Below are 23,337 nucleotides of genomic sequence, written 5' to 3'. Positions count from 1 at the left end.
TTATCGGTATGAAAAAATCATCTTGTGGTGTTATATTTGAATGTGCAGTTTTATTATTGTCTATGAAACTCGAAGAAATTGACTGTTATCATTGGATAGTCAACTATAATATGTTTGAGTATGATAAAAGCTTGTGGAGTACTAATTATGTCATATAAGCAGACTGGGATTCTACGATAAAGTCATTAAACCGCTTAATATAAGTGGTCAGGAACTCAGAAATATTAAGAAGGAACTCAATGAAATTTGTAGCTTTTTCGAAGTTGAAGCACTCTACGTAAAGGGTAACTCACCTACGAATGAAGTTTTAATTCAAAAGTGTGACCCTAGGATTCTACTTTTCAATGTAGAAGAATCTAAAAGTCCTAAACTTGAAGGGGCTTATCACCGTCCCGAATACGCGGTTAGGTTCTTCACGCAGTGGATACCGAGGGACATACCTGATCGTGATAAATCCATAAGACATGGTAAAAACTATTCTATATCATGAGACCATCGTTTCTGGATGTTTAAGAGTGAACTCTAAGTACTATTTTTATGTAAATAAGTGTGAGCGGCCGCTGCGGTGGCCGGGAAGCACCGCGGGACCCGCTACGGCGGGGTGGAGGGGGGCATTAAATAGGGGAATTTGTGAGGAAATTGCTTAGCCTTGCACACACACAGACACATTGTTACTTACTTACAATTTTTTCATAATTTCTTGAATATAATTTCTGCATTGTGTATACAAGAGATGACTTCAAGAAAGAGTTTTTTACCTATTTTCAATTTCTTCATAATTTCTTGAATGAAATTTCAGCATTGAGTATCCAAAAGGTGAAAACAATAAAGAGTTTATTACTAACTTACGATTTTTTCATAATTTCTTGAATTAAATATCTGTATTGTGTCCAGGAAGCAAATTCAAGAAAGCGATTGTTACTTACTTACAATTTCTTCATAATTTAATGAAATGAATAGAACTATTCTAAAGAATAAAGACGGGTTAAGCTTAAAGATTTTTATTGCTTAAACATATTAACAGATTTTTTTTTAGAAAAAACACATATTTACATAAAAATAGTACTTACAGTTCACTCTTAAACATCCAGAAACGATGGTCCCATGATATAGAATAGTTTTTACCATGTCTTATGGATTTATCACGATTAGTTGTGTCTATAGGTATCCACTGCGAGAAGAACCTAACCTCGTCTTCAGGACGGTGATAAGCCCCTTCTAATTTAGGACACTTAAACTCTTCTAGATTGAAAAGTGGAATCCTAAGATCACACTTTTGAATTAAAACTTTAGCTGTAGGTACCTTACCCTTTACGTAGAGCGCTTCAACCCCAAAAAAGCTGCAAATTTCACTGACTTCCTCCTGAACATTTCTTAGTTCCTGACCAGTATTATTAAGTGGTGTAATCACTCTATCGTAGAATCTCAGTCTGTTTATACGACGTAATGTAGTACTCCACAAGCTTTTATCATACTCAAACATATTATAGTTCACTATCCAATGATAACAGTCAATTTCTTCGAGTTCCATAGACAATATTAAAAATGCACATTCAAATATAACACCACAAAATGATCTTTTCAAACCGATAAATTCTGTTTCTTACAGTCCTATCATCTTGGAAGCTATTAATGTATTTGTTAAGTAGAGAAATGCTTCATCAAACTTTTATACCTTCGCTCAAGGTTGAATGGAGTTATGGCTAGGGGGATGAGTCCTAAAACTATCTGAATTCATTGTGGGGAGGAGTCATAAAACTCTTAGAATTCATCGCGGGGATGAGTCATAGAACTCTCGGTATCTATTGCATGCAAATGAAGTCTTGAAATTACTATTTTTTTATAATTTCTGTATTGTGTATCCAAGATGTGAGTTCAAGAAAGAGTTTGCTACTTACTTACTTACAATTTTTTCATAATGACAAATCCGACAACGGATGATGATAGAGAATTTATTCATTCTAATAGATAGATTTTGTCAATGTTATCCGACGTATCCGACATATGATATCGATAAGGAATTTTAATAAAGAATTTATTCAATTTGATACTTAAATTATGTCAGTGTTATCAAACGTATCTGTCAAAAGACATTGATTAAGAATTTATTCACTCTGATAGTTAGATTTTATCAATACTATCACAAGTATCTGTCAATAGATGTTGATAGAGAATTTATTCATTCTTATACTTAGATTTTCTCTATGTTAAAATATCCATCCCATATATGATGTATGCAAATTCCTTTTCTTACATCTCCGATGTTTTAATAGACTTTCTATTAAAAAGTTTGATATGCTAGCTTACTCTAAAAATAATGAATACATAACAATTTAATGCATAATATATTTTTAATGAAATAATGTCATGTAGAATATTAATACAAACAATATATACTATTATACATTATTAATATCAATGAACAACTTTGGACATATTGAATCTGTTCCATAAAATGGTTCACCATGTTCTCTCTTGATACTATAGCTATTGTCTTCTCTTAGTTCATAATCAGTAGAATAATCATTATTCCATTTTGAGTCATACATAATTTTTACAGGTGTGTCATCGACAGGCTCAATATACTTTTCGTCTTTGGTATTATTTGGTTCATTGACTGTTTGATCAATGGCAGTAACGTTTGCTGGTACTTTTTTTTCATCGATTCATCTTTATATTCCTTAGTGATATTTTCTGCCAATGCCCTTTTTATTTTTCTAGCAATTTCACTGTCTATTATCATGCTATTTTTACACAGGTAACAGTTCCGGCACGTAGACAAGATATGGCTTATGATATTAGTAGAAGAGTAGGCCTTTCTTTTCGTCTTTGCTTTCATTTGAATTATTACCTGAAAGCTGACAATAGAGCTTAACACTGGGTAACATGTTACCACAAGGACTAGCAAGAAGATGCCCTTCTTCATCAACTATTATTTTTATGTTGGCCTTTTCATTGAGTGCAATCATCTCTAGAGACCTCAATCTTGCATATCCACCATCATAGGAGTTGAATTTTTTTGGTACTCCTAAGAAATTAAATTCCTTACTGTCATGACAATGCACGCATACGTTTGCGATAGTGCTACCACTTGTACATATTTCATAGTTTAAATACTTCTCCTTGTCAGCATTCAATGCTACAATGACACTATCATGTGAACACACTTTCTTAAAATGCTTCATCTTCACTTTTTAGAGATATTAGTTATGTGTCTATCGTTCCACTGTGTAAAAAATACTGATTTAATATATGCAATAAACTAGGTAGTGTCGATAACCGGCCTTAGAGTACCAGTGGGAAAGCTGCATCGCGCCTCTGAGCAAGCATAGAGTACAATTGTTAGAGCCATAAACATATTTCATGTCATTTTAAGATACGTAAAAAAAAAAAGTTGAATAATTTCGAAGTCCAAAAAGAATTTAGTCAAATAAAAAAAATTCAAGAAAAAAAATGGGTAGAGGGGGCGAGAAAGCCGCATCGTGTCTCTGGGCAAGCATAGAGTACAATTGTTAGAGCCATAAGCCTATTTTATGTCATTTTAAGGTACGTAAACAAAAAAAGTTGAATAATTTCGAAGTCCAAAAAGAATTTAGTCCAATAAAAAAAAAAAAAAAAAATTAAAATAAAACACACCATGCTCAATTTGCTTAAAAGACCTATCTGGTTGAAAACATGTTTGTTATCGTTAACCATTTCCATAGATTCATATTGTTCCAAATTTATAATAAATATCTCGCTTTTTCCAATGTGCAGGAACCAGTGGGGAATCCCCACTCATACTGCTCGCTTTTTGCATTGTGCACGTCAAACTGTAGTGTATATCATGTGAGGGAGTACTGACTTTTTTTGAAAAGGTGTAGAGCATCCATAGAAATGGTACTTACTACTCTACTAATGTTAGTACAACGTATTATTTGTGTTTTCTTTCTTTATTATAGACCAGGGCACTTCTTATCGAAGAAGTTGTCGTAGGAACTCCGAAAAGGGTTCATTCGATTGGAAATTGGAATGGCTAGTACTTTTTCTAATAGCCAAAAGTGATTGGAAGGTAACTAACACCCCTTCCATGCCCACCATTTCCCCAAACGCACCCAATCAAAATTTTGAGATAGGCATTTTGTTCAACGTATTTGAAAGATTTGGAAACTGTCTTTGAAGAGGATTCTCCCCCAAAGCCCTCAGGGCAAGGGTTGTGAGTTATACCCTGGGGGCATATAAGGTTTTTATAGAAAGTGTTGTCGTAGAAACTTCAAAAAGGGCTTATTTGACTGGAAATTCAAAGGGCTAGTGCCCTTTTAATAGTTGAAAGTGAATGAGGGCAACTACCCCCTCTCACGTCCACCATTTCCCCCCAGACATCCAATCAAAATTTTGAGATAGATATTTTGTTCAACGTAGTTGAAAGTTCTAGAAGTTAAGTCTTTGAGGATGACACCCCCCCCCCATACAACCCTCAGAACAAGGGTTGTAAGTTATGCCCTAGGGGCATATAAGTGTTTTGTAGAAATCGTTGTCGTTGAAACTTCAGAAAGGGCCCATTTGACTGGAAACTCAAAGGGCTAGTGCCCTTTTTAATAGTTGAAAATAATTGGAGGGCAACTAACCCCCCTCTCACGCTCACCATTTCCCCAAACTCGTGCAATCAAAATTTTGAGACATCCTTTTTGTTCACCATTATTAAAAATTCTGAAAAATTAGGTCTTTGAGGACGACAACCCCCTCAGAGCCCTCAGGGCAAAGGCTGTAAATTATGCCCTTGGGGCGTATAAGGTTATTATAGAAAGCGGTGTCATAGAAACTTCAAAAAGAGCTCATTTGATTGGAAATTGAAAGGAACAGTGCCCTTTTTAATAATCGAAAGTGATTGAAGAGTAACTAACCCCCCTTTCATGCCCACCATTATCCCAAGCACATCCAATCAAAGTTTTGATATAGTAATTTTGTTTAACGTAATTGAAAGTTCTGGAAATTATGTCTTTGAGGATGACAAACAACCCACACACCTCAGGGCAAGGGTTGTAAGTTATGCCCTAGGGGCATATAAGGTTTTATAGCGATAGATAGCGCTATTAAGGTTAGATAGCGTTGTCGTAGAAACTTCAAAAAGGGCTCATTGAATTGAAAATTGAAAGGGCTAGTGCCCTTTTTAATAGACAAAAGTGTTTGGAGGTCAACTAACCCCCCTCTCACGCCCACCATTTCCCGAAATACATCCGATCAAAGTTTTGCTCAACGTAGTTGAAAGTTCTGGAAATTAGTTTTTGTAGGATGACAACCCCTCCCCCTCCACAGCCCTCTGGGTAAGGGCCGTAATTTATGCCCTGGGGTTATATAATGATTAATGAGAGGTTTGTCATAGAAACTTCAAAAAGGGCTCGTTCAATTCGGAATCGAGGGGGTTAGTGCCCTTATTAATAGTCGAAAGCAATCGGAGGGTTACTGCCCCCCCCCCACCCATCATTTCCTAAAAATACTTCCGATCAACATTTTGATATTGCTAAATTGTTGAACGTAGTTAAAGGGTCTGAAATTATGTCTTTGAGTATGATAACCCTAATTACAGCCCTCAGGGCTAAGGTTGTAAGTTATGCCCTGGGGGCATATAAGGTTCTTATAGAAAGCGTTGTCGTAAAAAATTATTCATAGGTGTTACGGCTACGTTGTGTGAAGATTTATTCTCGGTGCTTTCCATTAGAATTTAGGCATTGTATCAATGAGTCAATTTTGATCCTAGTATTTGATGCGTAAACACCATTTAGCTTCTTCAAGACCACCTGATAAAATCTATATTTGGGCACCAATTAAAATTCGCTTCCCATCCTTCTAAGAAACAGGAATCTGAAATATCTCTTGGGAAATGGCCTCATAAATGTCAAAATTCGAATGGAGCTTGAAGTTCTGTCAATGTATATTTTACAAAAGTTACCATAGAACTTCTAAAACTTGTGACAGTTCAGAGGCAAAGTCTATGAGCATTTTAAAGAAAAGAAAAAAACAAGGTCATGTTTCAATAACTTGAAATATCTAGTATGAACTAGAATACGCTGGAATACAGAACACAACAAGAGAGCTTGACAATTTGGACACTAAAATGGAAAAACAAAACGAGAAGCTATTTTCTTTTTTTACACAATAGAATCTGATCAATCTATTGAAGGCAGGTCAATTTAGAGTCATATCGTCTGCAGATCACTTCAGAACTAGGCACATCCCAAGAACTATATTCATTTTTTAAGAACCCAATTTGATCATAGCTTTGTGCACATATCTATGCCAAAACATGCAATCAAAATTGAAAGCGAAATCTTGAGCACTTCTTGTCAGGTAATAAAGGTGATTAGAAATGCAGCCGACCGACAACCAAATCCACACAACTCAACATGAACTTCTAAACTCTGAACATTCAACTCAAACAGCTCACCACTGACAGCACAAAGTATGCAGTCCAACATAAACAACCAAGAAAAGACAGCTGGACACATGCAAGTCAACACAACTTGCAAATCCTGCTCTTACGCGACACAATTGGAGCAACAAAACTTACAGAAAATGGTTCTGCATGGCATCTAAAATCTGGAAACCAGCCTAATAATTTTTTCTGTTCCGAAAAATTCTTAGATTTGATCATGGGGAGGAAATTGTCTGGGAAACTTGTTATTTAGTTCTTCCCGGGATTGAACCCAGGCTGGGAGACGTTAATTGCATTTTTATCTTATCTGTCAGACAAGCAAAGTTGTTTCAAAATAGTATGAATGAACGGAATCACAACATTACCTTTTTTTCTTTTTTATTCTAAGAAACAGAGTTTCTTCCCCATTAACGAATTTCCTTTAATATAAAAGGGTGTCGGCAACCTAGAACTCCCGAAACTACCAAGGGAGAAACTTCTAGTGTTTATGTATGAGTCAATGGACCTAGAAATTGAATACAGACAAGGATGAAACATTGGAGATAATGATCCGAAAGTAATTTCCTTTTATTGTGGAGAATTGTGATGCTTAGTTATTTCGCTAGAATTTGTAGGGGAATGTTTTTCAATGCAATCGGAAACTTTGAGAGCATCTCAGATAGGAAAGTCTGTAGATGGTGAATCATGATATTCAATGGCGATGTGCATTTACAGCGGTTTGAACACGAAGGGGTTTAAACATTTCATGAAAACACGAAATGTTCTCTCTTAAAAAATCTCTCTGTCTCTCTCTTTCTCTCTTCTTCTCTCGCTTAACTCAGTTTCTCTTTCTCACTTCTTCTCTCGCTTAACTCAGTTTCTCTTTCTCTCTCATTGTCTGTCTCTCTTTCCAGTCTCTTGCTTCATTTTATCTGTCTCTTTCGCTTCAGTCTTTGCCTCACTGTTTGTTTGTCTGTCTGTCTGTATGTCTCTGTCTCTGTCTCTGTCTCTGTCTCTGTCTCTCTCTCTCTCTCTCTCTCTCTCTCTCTCTCTCTCTCTCTCTCTCTCTCTCTCTCTCTCTCTCTCTCTCTCTCTCTCTCTCTCTCTCTCTCTCTCTCTCTCTCTCTCTCTCTCTCTCTCTTTCCCTCCCTCTTTTTTTTCTGAAATGCAAATCAGAAGCTAAGAATTCACGGAGCTAAGAAAGACTAAAATGATGTATGTCAAGTTGAAAATAAAATTATTATGCAGAACTGCTGAAACTCCTTTATGTGAGTATTAAATAACTTTTCAGGATTATCAAACAGTTCGTGGTTATGAACTGTAAGTAAGGAACGACTCGGCCCATTAGTAACCGAAACTCTAAAAACTGGATACATCAAGAGAATTGACTCATTATGCTGATTCCAAAGATATAAAACTTGTCAAGTTGGTGTAATTCATCAAAATCTACAAGCCTGGAGAATCTTAACACCCCTTGAAAGTCAAGTTATGTTAATGAAAATCACACTATCAGATTCAGCATATCAAAGAATTCTATTGTGGAAGTGTCTAGGTCCTATATACAAGAATGTGGAATTTTGCACTTTCGCCAGAAGAAAGATCACGGATGCGAGTTTATTTGTTTTCCTTTTTTTCAGGGGTAATTGTATAAAACTAATGATCCTAGAAGTTTGGGGGAGGGTGCGTTCAGACAGAAAAATAAAAGTTCTAGCGCCCTTTTTAAGGGACCAAAAAGATTGGAGGGCAACAACCCCCTCCCACGCCTCGTCTTTCTCCAAAGTCGTCCTTTCAAATTTTTGAGATAGCCATTTTGTTCAGCAAAGCTAAAGGATCAAACAGCTATGCATTTAGGGGTAAAATGATCCCCCCTAAACATTCTATAGGGAAAGGCCTTTGAGCCATGAAATTTGCCTATTGTTTGTGTATTGTAATTGTTGCTGGGAAGTATACAAAATTTTTTCTGGGGGAGGGGGGGATTATGCACTTGGAGTGGGTTTTCACGGGGAGAATTTACCTTGGGAAGGGAAATATAACACCGGGGGGATTTGACATGAAGGATTTAAACTGTGTGAAGGGGTATTCCCTTCCTCAATACCTTGCTCTTTATGCTAAAATTTGACTATTGGTCCTAATATTTTAAGAACAATTTCTGAAACACAGAGTAGAATAGGAGGTTTTTTTTAAAGTTCTAAAAACTTTAGCGAGAAGATCGAGGTAATGAGGAGGAGGGACCCATTAATACACAGAATAATTTCTGTTCGTTTTAAGTTACTGTTGCTTTTTACTTTCAGTTGAAAAAATTGTTTTTTTTGTTTTTTTTTGTTTAGTCCATAGAAGAATGTCATTCCACATAATATTTGGTCCTCGTTAAAGCTAGACTAAAAAAAAGTGTGCATAAGAGAATTAACAAAAAGCAGTGCTTCTCATGGTCCTAACTGAAGCAGGAAGCATCTTGGCGATTTCCCCAGAGGAAGGATAAAAAGTCGTGTTATTTTTTTTTCAGTGGATTTCCCGAAGACAAAAAGATTTTCAACTTCACAAAGATTTGATCTTTCTTCTGTATTCTTTTCTCAAAGAGGAATCTAGCTGCCCCAGAGGTATTAAAAGCAACAAATAAGGAACAAGTCCAATTGTCTCTAAAGCATATGTATCAACAATCAGAATAACATCATTACCATTCTTTCCTTCTCATCGCAAAATACTGCTTCTTCCCCTTTAATTAAGCGTCTTTATAACACAATTGTTGTCGGCAACTTAGGACTAACAAGAGGAAAACATACACTATTTATATTTTAGTCAATAGACCTAGAAATTCGGCACAGACAAGGGTGAAGCGTTGAAGATAATGATCTGAAAATAATTTCCCCTTATAAAGGGGGAATTATTAAGCTAGGCTAGTTTGCTTGAATTGGTAGGGTGATTGTCTGTTCAACACAATCGGAAACTTTCAGAGTATCTTATATGAAAAAAGCCGTCTAAAAAATTAAAATAATTGATGATACTATACTCTTCGACCACAGAAACCATGAAGTGCCTTTTTCTGGTAACTACTGTCAATAAGAGAGAAGGATCATTTTTTCTGAAAGATAATACATTCTTCTGAGCACTTAAATGATCAATAACTGGAACAAATGCAGATACTGAGGGGATGACTAGGTGAACGTTGAAATTTGAAGGCAAAAAGCGAAAACTGATAAAAGTTTGCCTTATATAATTATACAAACTTATGAAACAGAAATCAGTGTTCTTTTTGTAGAATTTAGATGATTTAATTCTTATTATGAAGAGTTCGAGACAAATTTGACTTCAAGAAATAATCTCAAAATTAAAGTTCAAAATAAAAACTTTTGATTCACGCAGAAAAGTCGGCTGAATCAAATTAAAAGTATAAAAAAAATGCCATCGATTGTTGAAAGAACCATGAATTTATTAGGTTGCCCAGTTTTTGTGGAGACATATAATTTTATGAGGGTGGCGTATGATGATCTAAAATCAGCTAACTATGCACTAACTGATTTTCAATTCTAGTATCGAACTTTGGAGCCAAAAGAGCCAAAATTAAAATAAAATATAAAAATAGTCAGAAATTAAGCTTAAGAAATCATGAGATTTCAGTTGATTACTGGTTGATTGCAGGGGTGGACCAATAGGTTTGCCTGAAAATTATTACGTGATGGGTATGATTCTGAAGGAGAAATGCCAGATATTGCCAGAAAATTTATGTGCTGTTTTTCAGAAAATTTATTTTGGTTCACTCTCAGAATGATCGATGGCTACCCACAAACGGGATAATTACACCTTGACTTCTATGAGTTTAGGCATACGTAGACTGACTAAACAGGCTAAGTAACCAAAACAAATAACATCCTCACTAATTTGGATATATTTGAAGTAAATACAAGAAAAAAGAACCAAATGAGGTTCTAAACGCTCTTTCTTTCAAAATATTTTGATTGATTTGCTACTATCTACCTGTTTCCAAATATCAAAATAAAAAAAATTTTGTCAATAAAATATGTTTTTTGCTCATTATATACGGTATTATGCAGGTATTATGCTCTTTAGGCAGGGTTACCAGTGTTTAATTTTTTTGATTAAAGTGACGATTTTTATTCTTGGATATAATTCTGTGACCTTTATCAAAGAGGAATTACATTTTTTTAAAATCAGAGACAATTTGGCACAGTTCTCTTTTGGAAGGTAGTTAATATATAGCACCGTTTCCAAAAAAACTTGCTTAAATTTTGAATTTTTATTGTTCTATACATATTTACATTTGGAAAGCACCATTTTTTTGGTTCCGAAGCGGAGCTAGCAGTAATCCTGAATTCCCCACTTTTTCCCAGTCGTAAAATACTTTTGAGGCATTACAAGGCACTAACAACGCACTAAGTATTAGACTAAGAGCACAAGTCGAAGTATGGGTACTTCTAGGACTAATTAAAAAAAAACTTTCCGAAAAAGAAGTTTTCTAAAGAAAAGTAAAGGCCATATTAAACTTAAGATCAGAAGAAATAGAAGTGTACAATTAAAGTGTACAATTCAAACTCAAAACAACCAGAAATTACTATTAAAGAATAAATGAAACCCAAAACGAACAGAAATTAAATAAACAATCATAGAAAAAAAAAACACACAACAGGTACTAATATAAATGAATAAATAAATCTCAAAACGAGTAAAGCTTAAGTTGAATATGCAAATCAAGCTTAAAACGAACAAAAATGTTTTGCTATTGAGGCATAAACGAAAACCCAAAACTAACAGAAATTATATAAACAATCAGAGCAGACAAACAAAAAATAGTTACTAATATAAATGAGTAAATAAACCTTAAAACAAGTAAAACTTAAATTGAATATGAAAACCCAGCTTGAAACGAGCAAAAATCTCTACAAAGAGAAGAGTTTTGGTTGTGCCTCCTTCTTTCGCTGTAAAATTTTAAAACATGTTCTGTCATTGACACTTCGCTGAAAAATCTATGTGTCTTGAACGGTCTTGAAAAGTAAAAATAAAATCAAACTAAATTTCTGATATATAATTTTATTGATTTTTGAAAATTCGTCAGTTCAAGATTTTATTTCACTGTAATTTTTTTTTCATTTTCAATGCTGCAATAAATAGAAAAGAAAATATTTGTAATATAATTCGCTTCCAGTGAAGCACCAACGACGTAGTAGGATTTAGACTTTTACAGTTAGGGAAGGGGCAGTATCCAAACTCTTGTTTGCAGTGAAGCTATATTTGTCTTGAACAGTCTTGGAAAGAACTAATAAAATTCAACAAACCATTTGATATATAATGATATTAATTGCTGAAAGCTCATCAGTTCAAAATTTAATTTACTGTAATTTTTATGTTTATTTTCAATGTTGTAAATAAAAAAGAAAATATTTGTAATATAATTCGTTTTCAGGAAAGTGCTAGTGACGCAGTAAATTTTAGACTTTTACAGCGAAAGAAGGAGGCAAAACCCAAACTCTGTCTTGAAAAGATTTTTGCTCGTTTGAGGCTTGATTTGCATATTCAATTTAAGTTTTACAGGTTTTAAGATCTATTTACTCATTTATATTAGTAGCTATTGTTCGTTTGATTGCTATGATTGCTTATTAATTTCTGTTTGTTTTGGGTTTCATTTATAGCATTATATTTTTGTTTGTCTTAAGCTTTATTTTCACATTTAATTTAAGCTTTACTCGTTTTGATATTTATTTATTCATTTATATTAGTACCTGTTGTATGTTTTTTTTTGCTATGATTGCTTATTTAATATCTGTTTGTTTGGGTTTCATTTATTCTTTAATAGTAATTTCTAGTTGTTTAGAGTTTGAGTTATTGTAGGTTTTTATTTCTTCTGATCTTAAGCTTAATATGGCATTTACTTTTCCTTAAAAAACTTCTTTTTCGGAAAGTTTTATTTTTAATTAATTTCTGATTGTTTTTGATTACCAAAGTTTCAAGTTTTTCAAAATTCCTTATTTCAATTTTTTTTTTTTATTCTAAAATAAATTAACAGTTTTGGTAAGAACCAATAAATTAGGCTGAATATTGGATATACAGTGATATCAATTGCTTAAAGCTCACCAGTTTCACCCAGGCCAGATTTAAAGCTTTGACGCCTCTTTGCTCAAGCGTTTTTGCCGCTCAGTTTTGGCAAGATTTTCGGGGATATCCCGAAAACTTCAGGAATAGTGAAAGCCGCAGGGCCTAGTGGGCCTATTGGTAAATCCTGGTCTGGTTTCACTGCAGTTTTCATTTTATTTTCATTGTTATAATAAGAACAAAAGAAAATATTTGTAATATTATTTCTTTTAGTAAAGCACCAAATTCCCAGTAAGCCTCATACTTTTACCGTTAGCGAAACGGACAGTAACCATAGTCTTGTTTTTTAGTGAGGACACGATTCAGTATAATTACACAGCCCCTACTCCCTGAAAACGACCGCGGTCTCACAACCAATCCTTAATCCAATTCTCACTTGTGGTTGAATTTTGTTTCCCCAATTATTATAATAAAAAAAAAGTAAACTAATTTTGCAGAACTTTGTAGCAACTTAAGTAAGAGAATGATAATTCTAAGTAAGAGAATTGGTTATTTAAGTAATAAAATAATACTTATACAGTTAGGAAAACTGGCAGTCGCCATACTCTTTTTTGTAGTGAAGACAGTGTTTATTAGAATTACATAACCCCTACTTCCTGAACACGACCGCGGTCTAACAAGCAATCCTTAATCCAATTCTCACTTGTCTTTGAATTCTGTTCTCCCAATTATTATAATAAAAAAAGGTAAACTAATTTGTCAAGACTTTGTAAACACTTAAGTAAGAGAATGATAATTCTAAGTAAGAAGATAGTAGAGTGCTAAGTTATATTTTGCGTGCAGGTATAGGAATTCCCATGCTATTCTACGGGCCCTCTATACCTTTTCAAAGAGAGTCAGTACTCCCTCACACAGTTTGACGTGGACATTGCAAAAAAAAGTTGGCAAGGTATAATGTGGTCTAACATGTTTTGAGAGTATGGTCGAAATTATATAACTCAATCAGACTGGTTTTTGTTATTGTTGTTAATTGCACAAAGAGTTGCACTTCAGCTTCACGTGCACATTTTTTTTAAAAGCTGGCACGGTATAAAGTGGTCTAACATGTTTTGAGAGTATGATCGAAATTATATAACTCAACCGGCCCGGTTTTTGAGACAACACTCATTTTTTAGGAGCCAATCAGAGTCATCGGAGTTTGTTCAATATACGGTAAGTTGATTGGTGATTGGTTAAAAATAAAAGGATAGATTTTTTATTCGTCCTTGAGATATTGTATAAAATGCCCATACCTTACGATTTAATTTTCATAATGATTTAACATATCATGGATAGTACACTAAATATTATTGACTTTGAAAAAATGGATACTTCAATTTTCAACGTGAGTACAGTTTACTAAATTTCTTAATTTATTTCCAAATAAAATCATTTTACCAGTAAATTCAAATTTCAGGGGCATAGCCCTCCTCCCCTCCAACAATACAAATCCTAAAATATGATGAGTATACTTCCTGAAAAACACAAACTACGCTCTTTTTTCCATCATGTAAATAAAAACCCATCCCCCACTGCTTTGTTTACGAGCATAATTCTGTATTTTTAGTTATTTCCTTCAAAAATGACAGTTTCTTCATTCATTCTAACTAAAATGTGTCTTCTTTATCTGTTTAAATGAAAGCTTCTGTGTTTACAAGGAAGGGACAGTTTTGGGACCAAATTTCGCAAGCTCATGCTATCATAAATTAACGGCACATGTTTATGGAATAGCAACAAGGGTGTTCCTTGACAAAGAGATAAATTGTATTCTGGCCTAATTAAACGAAAGATATTCTATTTTCAATTGTATTCCATGATTAAGAGGGTTTTACGATGTGAAAAAACAAACTATTTCATCGCATGGAAAGTAAGGGAGGAGGGAGGGGGGGATTGTTTGGGCAGACTAATTTTTTCTTCTGTAAAAAAGGGGGGTTTCCAATGATGAAATTTTCTAGGGGAAATCTTACCAGTTTTTTTCCGGAAACGTGAGCTAACTTTTAAATTAAATTTTAGGTCTTTTGTCTTAGGGATTTGCTCCTCAAATTTTTAAATTGAAAAATGAGTGTGCTGTTCTATTAGTAAAGACCATCATTCAAGCTTTTATCATCAAAAATGTGGAATTTTGCAGTTTTGACAGAGCAGAAGGATTTTTTACGGGGATTAATTTTACATGAGGAGGGTGGTTTTCAGGGATGAAATTTTCAGGGGGAAGTTTTACCGAAATATTTCTAAAGCACTACAAATAACATAATCAACTTTAGAGGACAATTTATCTGTAAAAGAGGGGTTATTATTTCCATACTAAATTTTTCTTCTTTTTTAAGGAGGAGAGAAGATTCCTACAATTACTCCCCCCCTGAAAAGAGAACAAGATGGGGTGATACTATATCGATGCAAGCTGCAAGACCATCAATCATCAGATGTGCTAGCTCTATTACAAGTTTGCTGGACCAGCCAGGAGCCTCTCAAGCCAGTGTCAGCTCTGCACAAACCTCTATGCAACCTGGCAGAAAATTCAAGAGGGAGTGGATGGATTCTCATAATGCATCAGCCTCATCTAGTCAAGATCGGGAGGACACCCCCCTTCATGCTTTGCCAGGGGCTTCAGATGTACAAGTGCAGTCTAAATTTGGAAATTTAGGTATTTTACCTCTACCTTATACATGATTATTTCCTTAAGAAAGGCTAGGAGGAATTGAGTTTTGTGGGTTGGGGGAAAAAATGTGTGTGTTTGTGTGTGTGAGCGGTGCATGCGCTGCTTATTTTTTTGTCTACTCGATAAATCATTGAGATAGTATAATGAATATTTCAAATTCAATAACAACGTAATGATTTTCACTATTTTGTTGTGTGTGTTTGTGTGTGTGTATATGTGTGTGAGCGGTGAATGCGCTGCTTATTTTTCTGTCTACTCGAAAATTCATTGAGATAGTATAATGAATATTACAAATTCAATAACAACGCAATGATTTTCACTATTTTGTTGTGTGTTTGTGTGTGTATGTGTGTGAACGGTGCATGCGCTGCTTATTTTTCTGTCTACTCGATAATTCATTGAGATAGTCTAATTAATTTTTCAAATTCAATAAAAACTTAATGTATTTGAATATTTTGGTGTGTGTTTGTGTGTGTGTGTGTATGTTTACGGTGCATGCGCTGTTTATTTTTCTGTCTACTCGATAATTCATTAAGATAATCTAATGAATATTGCAAATTCAATAACAACGTAATAATTTTCACTATTTTGTTGTGTGTGTGTCTGTGTGTGTGTGTGTGTGAACGCATGTGCGCGTGTGTGTGAGTGTGTGCCCATAAGTGTGTGTGTGTGCGTGTGCGCGTGTGTGCACATGTGTGTGTGAGCGTGTACGTGTGTGTGTGTGTGCGTGTGTGTGCTATTGACAAAGTTTGTAATTTATTATGCATTTGTTTTATAAATAATGCTATAAGCAAAAAATTTGTAATTTATTATGCATTTGTTCTATAAATAATGCTATAATCAAAAAAAATTGTAATTTATTATGCATTTGTTTGATAAATACGAATCCAAGTAAAAAAAAAATTGTTTGATAAATCCGACTAGGAAAAAAAATTGTGTGCTATAATTATGATAAAAGTTTCTTCAAAAAAATAAATTGCTTGATAAATCCGACTAGGAAATATATATTGTTCTATAATTATGATAAAACTTTCCTCAAAGAAAAAAAAATTGTTTGATAAATCCAACTAAGAAAAAAATACTGTGCTATAATTGTGATGTGACCTAGAGCAGACTTACTGTTTGTAAGTGACCTAGAGCAGACTCTAACAAATAAAATTCACGTAGTTCGGGGGACGTGACACTATTTTCATGTCCTGCACCTATTTGCACAGGATCCAATTCACTAATTATAAAGTCATCGTCAAAAATACCCCCGGAAAAATTAGGTCCAACAATTTGCATAAGGCTGTCCTTTTCTTCAGTTGTAAATTGAAAATTCAAGGGGATACTAAATGATTTACCTTCACTGACATCATCCGGGGAGAAGGGACAATTACCCATGATATTCTGAAGTCCCGGACCAGGGAAGGCAGTTGTTTTCGTAGCTTCCCCTGAAACTAGAAAATAAATGGATTGAGTTTTTTTTCTTTGAGGAAAGTTTTATCACAATTATAGCACACTATTTTTTTCCTTTTTTTATCAAACAATTTTATTTTTCTTTGAGGAAAGTTTTATCATAACTATAGCACAATATATTTTTACTAGTCGGATTTATCAAGCAATTTATTTTTTTTAGGAAAGTTTTATCACAATTAAAGTACACTATTTTTTTTCTTAGTTGGATTTATCAAACAATTTATTTTTTTAAATTGGATTTTAATTTATCAAACAAATGCATAATAAATTACAATTTTTTTTTCTTATAGCATTATTTATAGAACAAATGCATAATAAATTACAAATTTTTGCTTATAGCATTATTTATAAAACAAATGCATAATAAATTACAAATTTTGTTAATAACACACAGACACGCACACACACACACACGTACACGCTCACACACACATGTACACACACGCGCACACACACAAACACACTTATGGGCACACACTCACACACACGCGCACATGCGTTCACACACACACACACGCACACACAACAAAATAGTGAAAATCATTACGTTGTTATTGAATTTGCAATATTCATTATACTATCTCAATGAATTATCGAGTAGACAGAAAAATAAGCAGCGCATGCACTGCTCACACACACACACACACACACACACATCAAAAAAGTGAAAATCATTACGTTGTTATTTAATTTGAAATATTCATTATACTATCTCAATGAATTATCGAGTAGACAGAAAAATAAGCAGCGCATGCACCGCTCACACACATACACACACACAAACACACAACAAAATAGTGAAAATCATTACGTGGTTATTGAATTTCAAATATTCACTATACTATCTCAATGAATTATCGAGTAGACAGAAAAATAAGCAGCGCATGCACCGCTCACAGGCACACACTCACACACACACACACACACACACACATTTTTCTCCCAACCCACAAAACTCAATTCCTCCTAGCATTTTTTAAGTAAATAATCATGTATAAGGTAGAGGTAAAATACCTACATTTCCAAATTTAGACTGCAGTTGTACATCTGAAGCCCCTGGCAAAGCATGAAGGGGGGTGTCCTCCCGATCTTGACTAGATGAGGCTGATGCATTATGAGAATCCATCCACTTCCTCTTGAATTTTCTGCCAGGTTGCATAGAGGTTTGTGCAGAGCTGACACTGGCTTGAGAGGCTCCTGGCTGGTCCAGAAAACTTGTAATAGAGCTAGCATATCTGATGATGGATGGTGTTGCAGCTTGCATCGATGTGGTATCACCCCATCTTGTTCTCTTTTCAGGGGGGGAGTAATTGTAGGAATCTTCCTCCTCCTTAAAAAAGAAGAAAAATTTAGTAAGGAAATAATAACTCCTCTTTTACAGATAAATTGCCCTCTAAAGTTTATTCTGTTATTTGTAGTGCTTTAGAAATATTTCGGTAAAATTTCCCCCTGAAAATTTCATCCCTGGAAACCCCGCTCCTCATGTAAAATTAAGCCCCGTACAAAATCTGTCTACTCTGTGAAAACTGCAAAAGTCCAAATTTCTGATGATAAAACCTTGAATGATTGTCTCAACTAATAGAACAGCATACTCATTTTTCAATTTAAAATTTGAGTAGCAAATTCCTAAGAAACAAGACCTAAAATTTATTTTAAAAGTTAGCTCACGTTTCCGAAAAAAAACTGGTATAATTTTCCCCTGAAAATATCATCCCTGGAAACCCTCCTTTTTTACAGAAGAAAAATGTAGTCTGCACAAAGAATTATCACTCCTCCCTCCTCCCTTACTTTCCATGCGATGAAATAGTTTGTTTTTTCACATCGTAAAACACTCTTAATCATGGAATACAATTGAAAATAGAATATATTTCGTTTAATTAGGCCAGAATACAATTTCTCTCTTTGTCAAGGAACACCCTTGTTGCTATTCCATAAACATTTGCCGTTAATCTTTGATAGCATGAGCGTGCGAAATTTGATCCCAAAACTGTCCCTTCCTTGTAAACACAGAAGCTTCTATTTAAACAGATAAAGAAAACGCATTTTAATTAGACTAGTGAGGAAACTGACATTTTTGTAGGAAATAACTAAAACTACAGAATTATGCTCGTAAACAGAGCAGTGGGGGATGGGTTTTTATTTACATAGTGGGAAAAAGAGCGTAGTTTGTGTTTTTCAGGAAGTATACTCATCATATTGTAGGATTTGTATTGTTGGAGGGGAGGAGGGCTATGCCCCTGAAATTTGAATTTACTGGTAAAATGATTTTATTTGGAAATAAAATTAAGAAATTTAGTAAACTGTACTCACGTTGAAAATTGAAGTATCCATTTTTTCAAAGTCAATAATATTTAGTGTACTATCCATGATATGTTAAATCATAATGAAAATTAAATCGTAAGGTATGGGCATTTTATACAAAATCTCAAGGACAAACAAAACATCTTTTTGTTATTTTTAACCAATCAGTAAGTTATTTTTAACCAATCAACTTACCGAATATTGAACAACCTCCAATGGCTCTGATTGGCTCCTAAGAAATAAGTGTTGTCTCAAAAACCGGACCGGTTGAGTTATATAATTTCAACCATACTCCAAAAACATGTTAGACTAATTTATACCGTGCCAGTTTAAAAAAAAAAAATGTGCACGTGAAGCTGAAGTGCAACTCCTTGTGCAATTGAAAATAATAACAAAAAGCAGTCTTATTGAGTTATATAATTACGACCATACTCTCAACACGAACTAGAGCACATTATACTTTGTCAACTTTTTTTTGCAATGTCCACGTCAAACCTTGTGAGGGAGTACCGACTCTCTTTGAAAAGGTGTAGAGGGCCCGTAGAATAGCATGGGAATTCCTATACCTGCACGCAAAATATAACTTAGCACTCTACTGAAGATTGGTTATTTAAGTAAGAGGATGATGCTTTTACCGTTTGTACTTGCAATTCTCTTGTTTGTAGTGAAGACACCATTCATTAGAAGTACACAACCCCAATTCTTTCAGAAAGAATTGGGGAAAAACTTTCGGACTTCTTTTTAATTATTTTTTGCTCTTTTTTTTATTGCAAAAAGTTTAAATTTTTTTTAAACTCCTTATTTGAAAATAAGATTTTTTTTGTTTAACATCAAACTTTCATCAAAGTATCAAAATTAGTATCAAAGTAACAATATCAAAGTACCAAAGTATCAAAGTAGTGAAAGGATCAAAGTTAACAAGGTATCAAAGTAAAAAAAAAGTATCAAAGTAACAATAAGCACCTTGCACAACTTACCGCCCTTGCACCGTAAATTGAAGTTATCACGTAAATCATTAAATCCAAATATCAAAGTAAACAAAATATCAAAGTAACAATAATTAAGTTCCGTGGCTCAGAGCCATTTCGCCGGGGCTTGGGGGTTCAACCCCGGAAGCATGATTATTTGGCTTTTGAACTATTTTGAACAAAATGGCTATCTCAAAGTTTTGAGCGGATGCCTTTTTAAAAAATGGGCTGTAGCTAGTTGGCCATTGATCACTTTTGACTCTAAAAAAGAGCTGAAATTTTCAATTTCCGATCGAATGAGCCCCATCCAAAGTTAATACGACCACCCTTCCAAAGAACCTTATATTCTAATAATGCGTAACTTACATAAGTTAAAATCTTTCCCCGGAGGCTAGGGAAGATCTCTCAACCCCTAAGTTATAGTAATTTGGATTTTGGACTATTTTGAACAAAATGGCTATTTAAAAATTTTGATAAGATGCGTTTGGAGAAAAAAGCCACAAGAAGGGGGGGGGCTTATTACTTTTTGATCACAACCGATTCTAAAGAACTTACAACTTACATAAGTTACAACACCTATCCCGGGTGCTATGGAGGATTTCTCATCCCCTAATTTATAGGAATTTGAATTTTGGGCTATTTTGAACAAAATAGCTATCTCAAAATTTCTCTCGGATGTATTTGAGGAAAAGAGTATGTGAGGAGGGGGGGAGTAGATGCCCTAAGATCACTTTTGATAACTCTTAAAAAGGTAACTTGAACTTTGAATTTCCAATCAAACGAGCCATCTCTGAAGTTTATACGACCAGTCCTTAAATATAACCTTATATGCCTTCGGGGCATAGCTTACAACACTTGCCCCCTGGCTCTGGGGGGATGTGTCAACCCCGGAGTTTTTGTTATTTATCTTTAAAATATTTTGAACAAAATAGCTGTTTCAAAATTTTGATTGGATGCATTTGGGGAAATGGCCTAAAAGAGGGGGGGATATTTGCCCTCCGATCACTTTTGAATCTTGAGAATGGCACTAGAGATTATGATATACAATCGAATATGCCCCCTCCGAAGTCTGTACGACCATCACTTCCATAAAAACCTTGTATGCCCCCCGGACACATTTTACAACATTTGCCCCCGGATTCTGGGTGGGGGGGCAGTTTTATCCCTACAGTTTTTGTTATATTACTCGTATCTTTTGTCTGTTTTGAACAAAAGGGCTACATAAAAAATTCGATTAGATGCATCTGGGGAAAAGAAGGTTGGGAGGGAGGGGGCCAGTCGGCCTTGGATCACTTTTGACTCTAAAAGGTAAATTAGAAATTTCAATTTTTAATCATTTGAGTCCCCTCCAAAGTTTATACGACCACCTCTTCCATAAAAAGCTTATATGCCCTGACGGCAGTAGGACTGGGTTAATGACTCCAACGTACACATAATTTATGTATGTTTTTTGGTCTGTTTGTAGATGGTTATTTGATATTTTTCATGGTTTGATGGTTATTTGATGTTGCTTCTGTTCTGTTTGATGGTTATTTGATGTTTTTTTTCATGGTTATATTATGGTTTCTGTTCTGTTTGTTGATGGTTGTTTGATGATTTTGAGTGTTGGTCAATTTATTTGTTGTTTTCTTGGATGTCAACATAAGTCCAACAACAATTGCTGGATGTTTCTTGGATGTCAATATAAATTCAACAACAATTGCTGGATGTAGACATTAGTTCAACAACAACTTGGATGTAGACATAAAGAAATCTGACGAGGAATTCTAATGTAACATTAGAGGATTAAGAAACAATATGGTTTCTCTGGTCTTTAGGTATGAGGGATAAATTAATATTCTATTTTTAAATATGGCTTCTCTGGTCTTTAGGTCTGAGAGATAAATTAATATTCTATTTTTAAATATGGCTTCTCTGGTCTCTAGGTCTGAGAGATAAATTAATATTCTTTCGAAACCTTAATAGTGTAACTAGGAACACCTTATATATATTCTTAGAAATTCAAATGAGATCAAAACAGATTGATTATATTTTACGAGGGAAATGGTTTCTTGGGAATTTCATATGTGACAGCGCAGGGATGCCGAAACAAAGGAACACGCAGAAATTACTTTAAGGGGATTATTTGGGCGAAAACAAATTAATCAACATTTTAGGGATTTTTTGGGTGAAACAGTTTGAGACATTTTAGAGGATGATTTAGGGTGAAACTCTGTGGTCGTTATAATACACAAGTTCCATTTGAACAGTGTTGTAAGGTCTCCTACCCCAACCCCCAAAGGCCCCCCTCCTTCCAACTTTTTTGCCACACTTTTTACACTTTTTTTTATACTTTTTTGAATTTTTTTTAATTTTTAACATAGTTTTTTTTTCAACTTTTTTTTATATCTCAGAATGACACTTTTTACACTTTTTTTACATTCTTTTGAATTTTTTTTATTTTTTAACATAGTATTTTTTTCAACTTTTTTTTTTACATCTCTTAGGTCATCTTTTACATCTCTTTTTTGTATAGCTTTAGACGTTATTTTTCTCCTAATATAAATTTCAGCTAACAAATTGACTTTGTTTTTAATATTCTCGTTTATTTGATTTAAACTGTTTAATAATAATAAAAATTAGCGTTCTATTTTACTCCACTAGGTATAGTGTCGGAGAGTTGTTAACGAGGTTTGGTATAGGTGAATCAAATATTATTGAGATATCTTTAGCGAGGAAATATATATTTTAGAGAATACACCTCAGAGGTCTGAGACAGTATGTTTGTCGTTTTCATGGTATTTGAAGCATCTTTAAAATAGATATATGTAAGTAATGTTTAAGATAATTCTTTGCTGGGATCCTCATCTGTGTATGTTTAACAGTGAACTTTAAGTATTATTTTTATGTAAATATGTATTTTTCAAAATGTTTTTAATGTGTTTAAGCAATAAATATCTTAAGTCTCAACCGTCTTTATTCTTTTGTATAGTTCATCGCCATGAAAATTATACTTTCAGATTCAACATGTCTGGGAATACACTTTCAGAATTCAGCATGTTGGAGAACCCTAAATGGTCACCCCTAAAAAGGTAAGTTAACCCTAAAAGGTTAAAGAATGTCTCTGATATCACACTATCAGATTCAGCATGTTAGGGAACACACTTTCAGGTTCAGCGTGTTGGAGAACCCTAAATTGTCATCCCTAAAAAAGGTAAGTTAACCCTAAAAGGTTAAATAATTTCTCTGAAATTACACTTTCAGATCCAGCATATCGGAAATTGATTGCAAAATCGACGGGGAATTCTTGAATCTAACGGGACAGGATCAATGACACCTTTTGACAAGGTCATGACAAGGTCATGACCTTGTCACCTTTTGACAAGGTCATCCCCTGATTGACAAGGTCAATCAGGGGATGTTTCTAAGCCTATTGAATACAGAACGAGATTTGCATATGCGCACTGAATACTAACGGTACAATGTTATTGATCCACGAAGGG

At 34.3% G+C, this 23,337-nt stretch overlaps 1 protein-coding gene across 4 annotated transcripts in view; it reads left to right on the top strand.

Annotated features, from left to right (window-relative positions):
* Window positions 1–23,337, top strand: part of LOC148943665 (zwei Ig domain protein zig-8-like) — a 314,535-nt gene that overhangs the window by 65,621 nt on the left and 225,577 nt on the right. Inside the window, exon 1 of one of the 4 annotated variants that reach the window (XM_089101897.1) lies at window positions 22,903–22,926. The exons of the other annotated variants lie outside the window; for them this stretch is intronic. The gene's annotated coding sequence lies outside the window, so the exon portion shown is untranslated. Of the gene's footprint in view, window positions 1–22,902; window positions 22,927–23,337 lie in introns of those variants that run through there. 4 annotated transcript variants of the gene reach the window in all.

This window comes from Artemia sp. Qi Xiang Cuo, chromosome 15 (genome assembly GCF_049724085.1).
Source record: "Artemia sp. Qi Xiang Cuo chromosome 15, ASM4972408v1, whole genome shotgun sequence".
Taxonomy (NCBI): domain Eukaryota; kingdom Metazoa; phylum Arthropoda; class Branchiopoda; order Anostraca; family Artemiidae; genus Artemia; species Artemia sp. Qi Xiang Cuo.
Note: the sequence above shows the minus strand (reverse complement) of the source record. Positions and strands in the feature narration are given on the sequence as shown.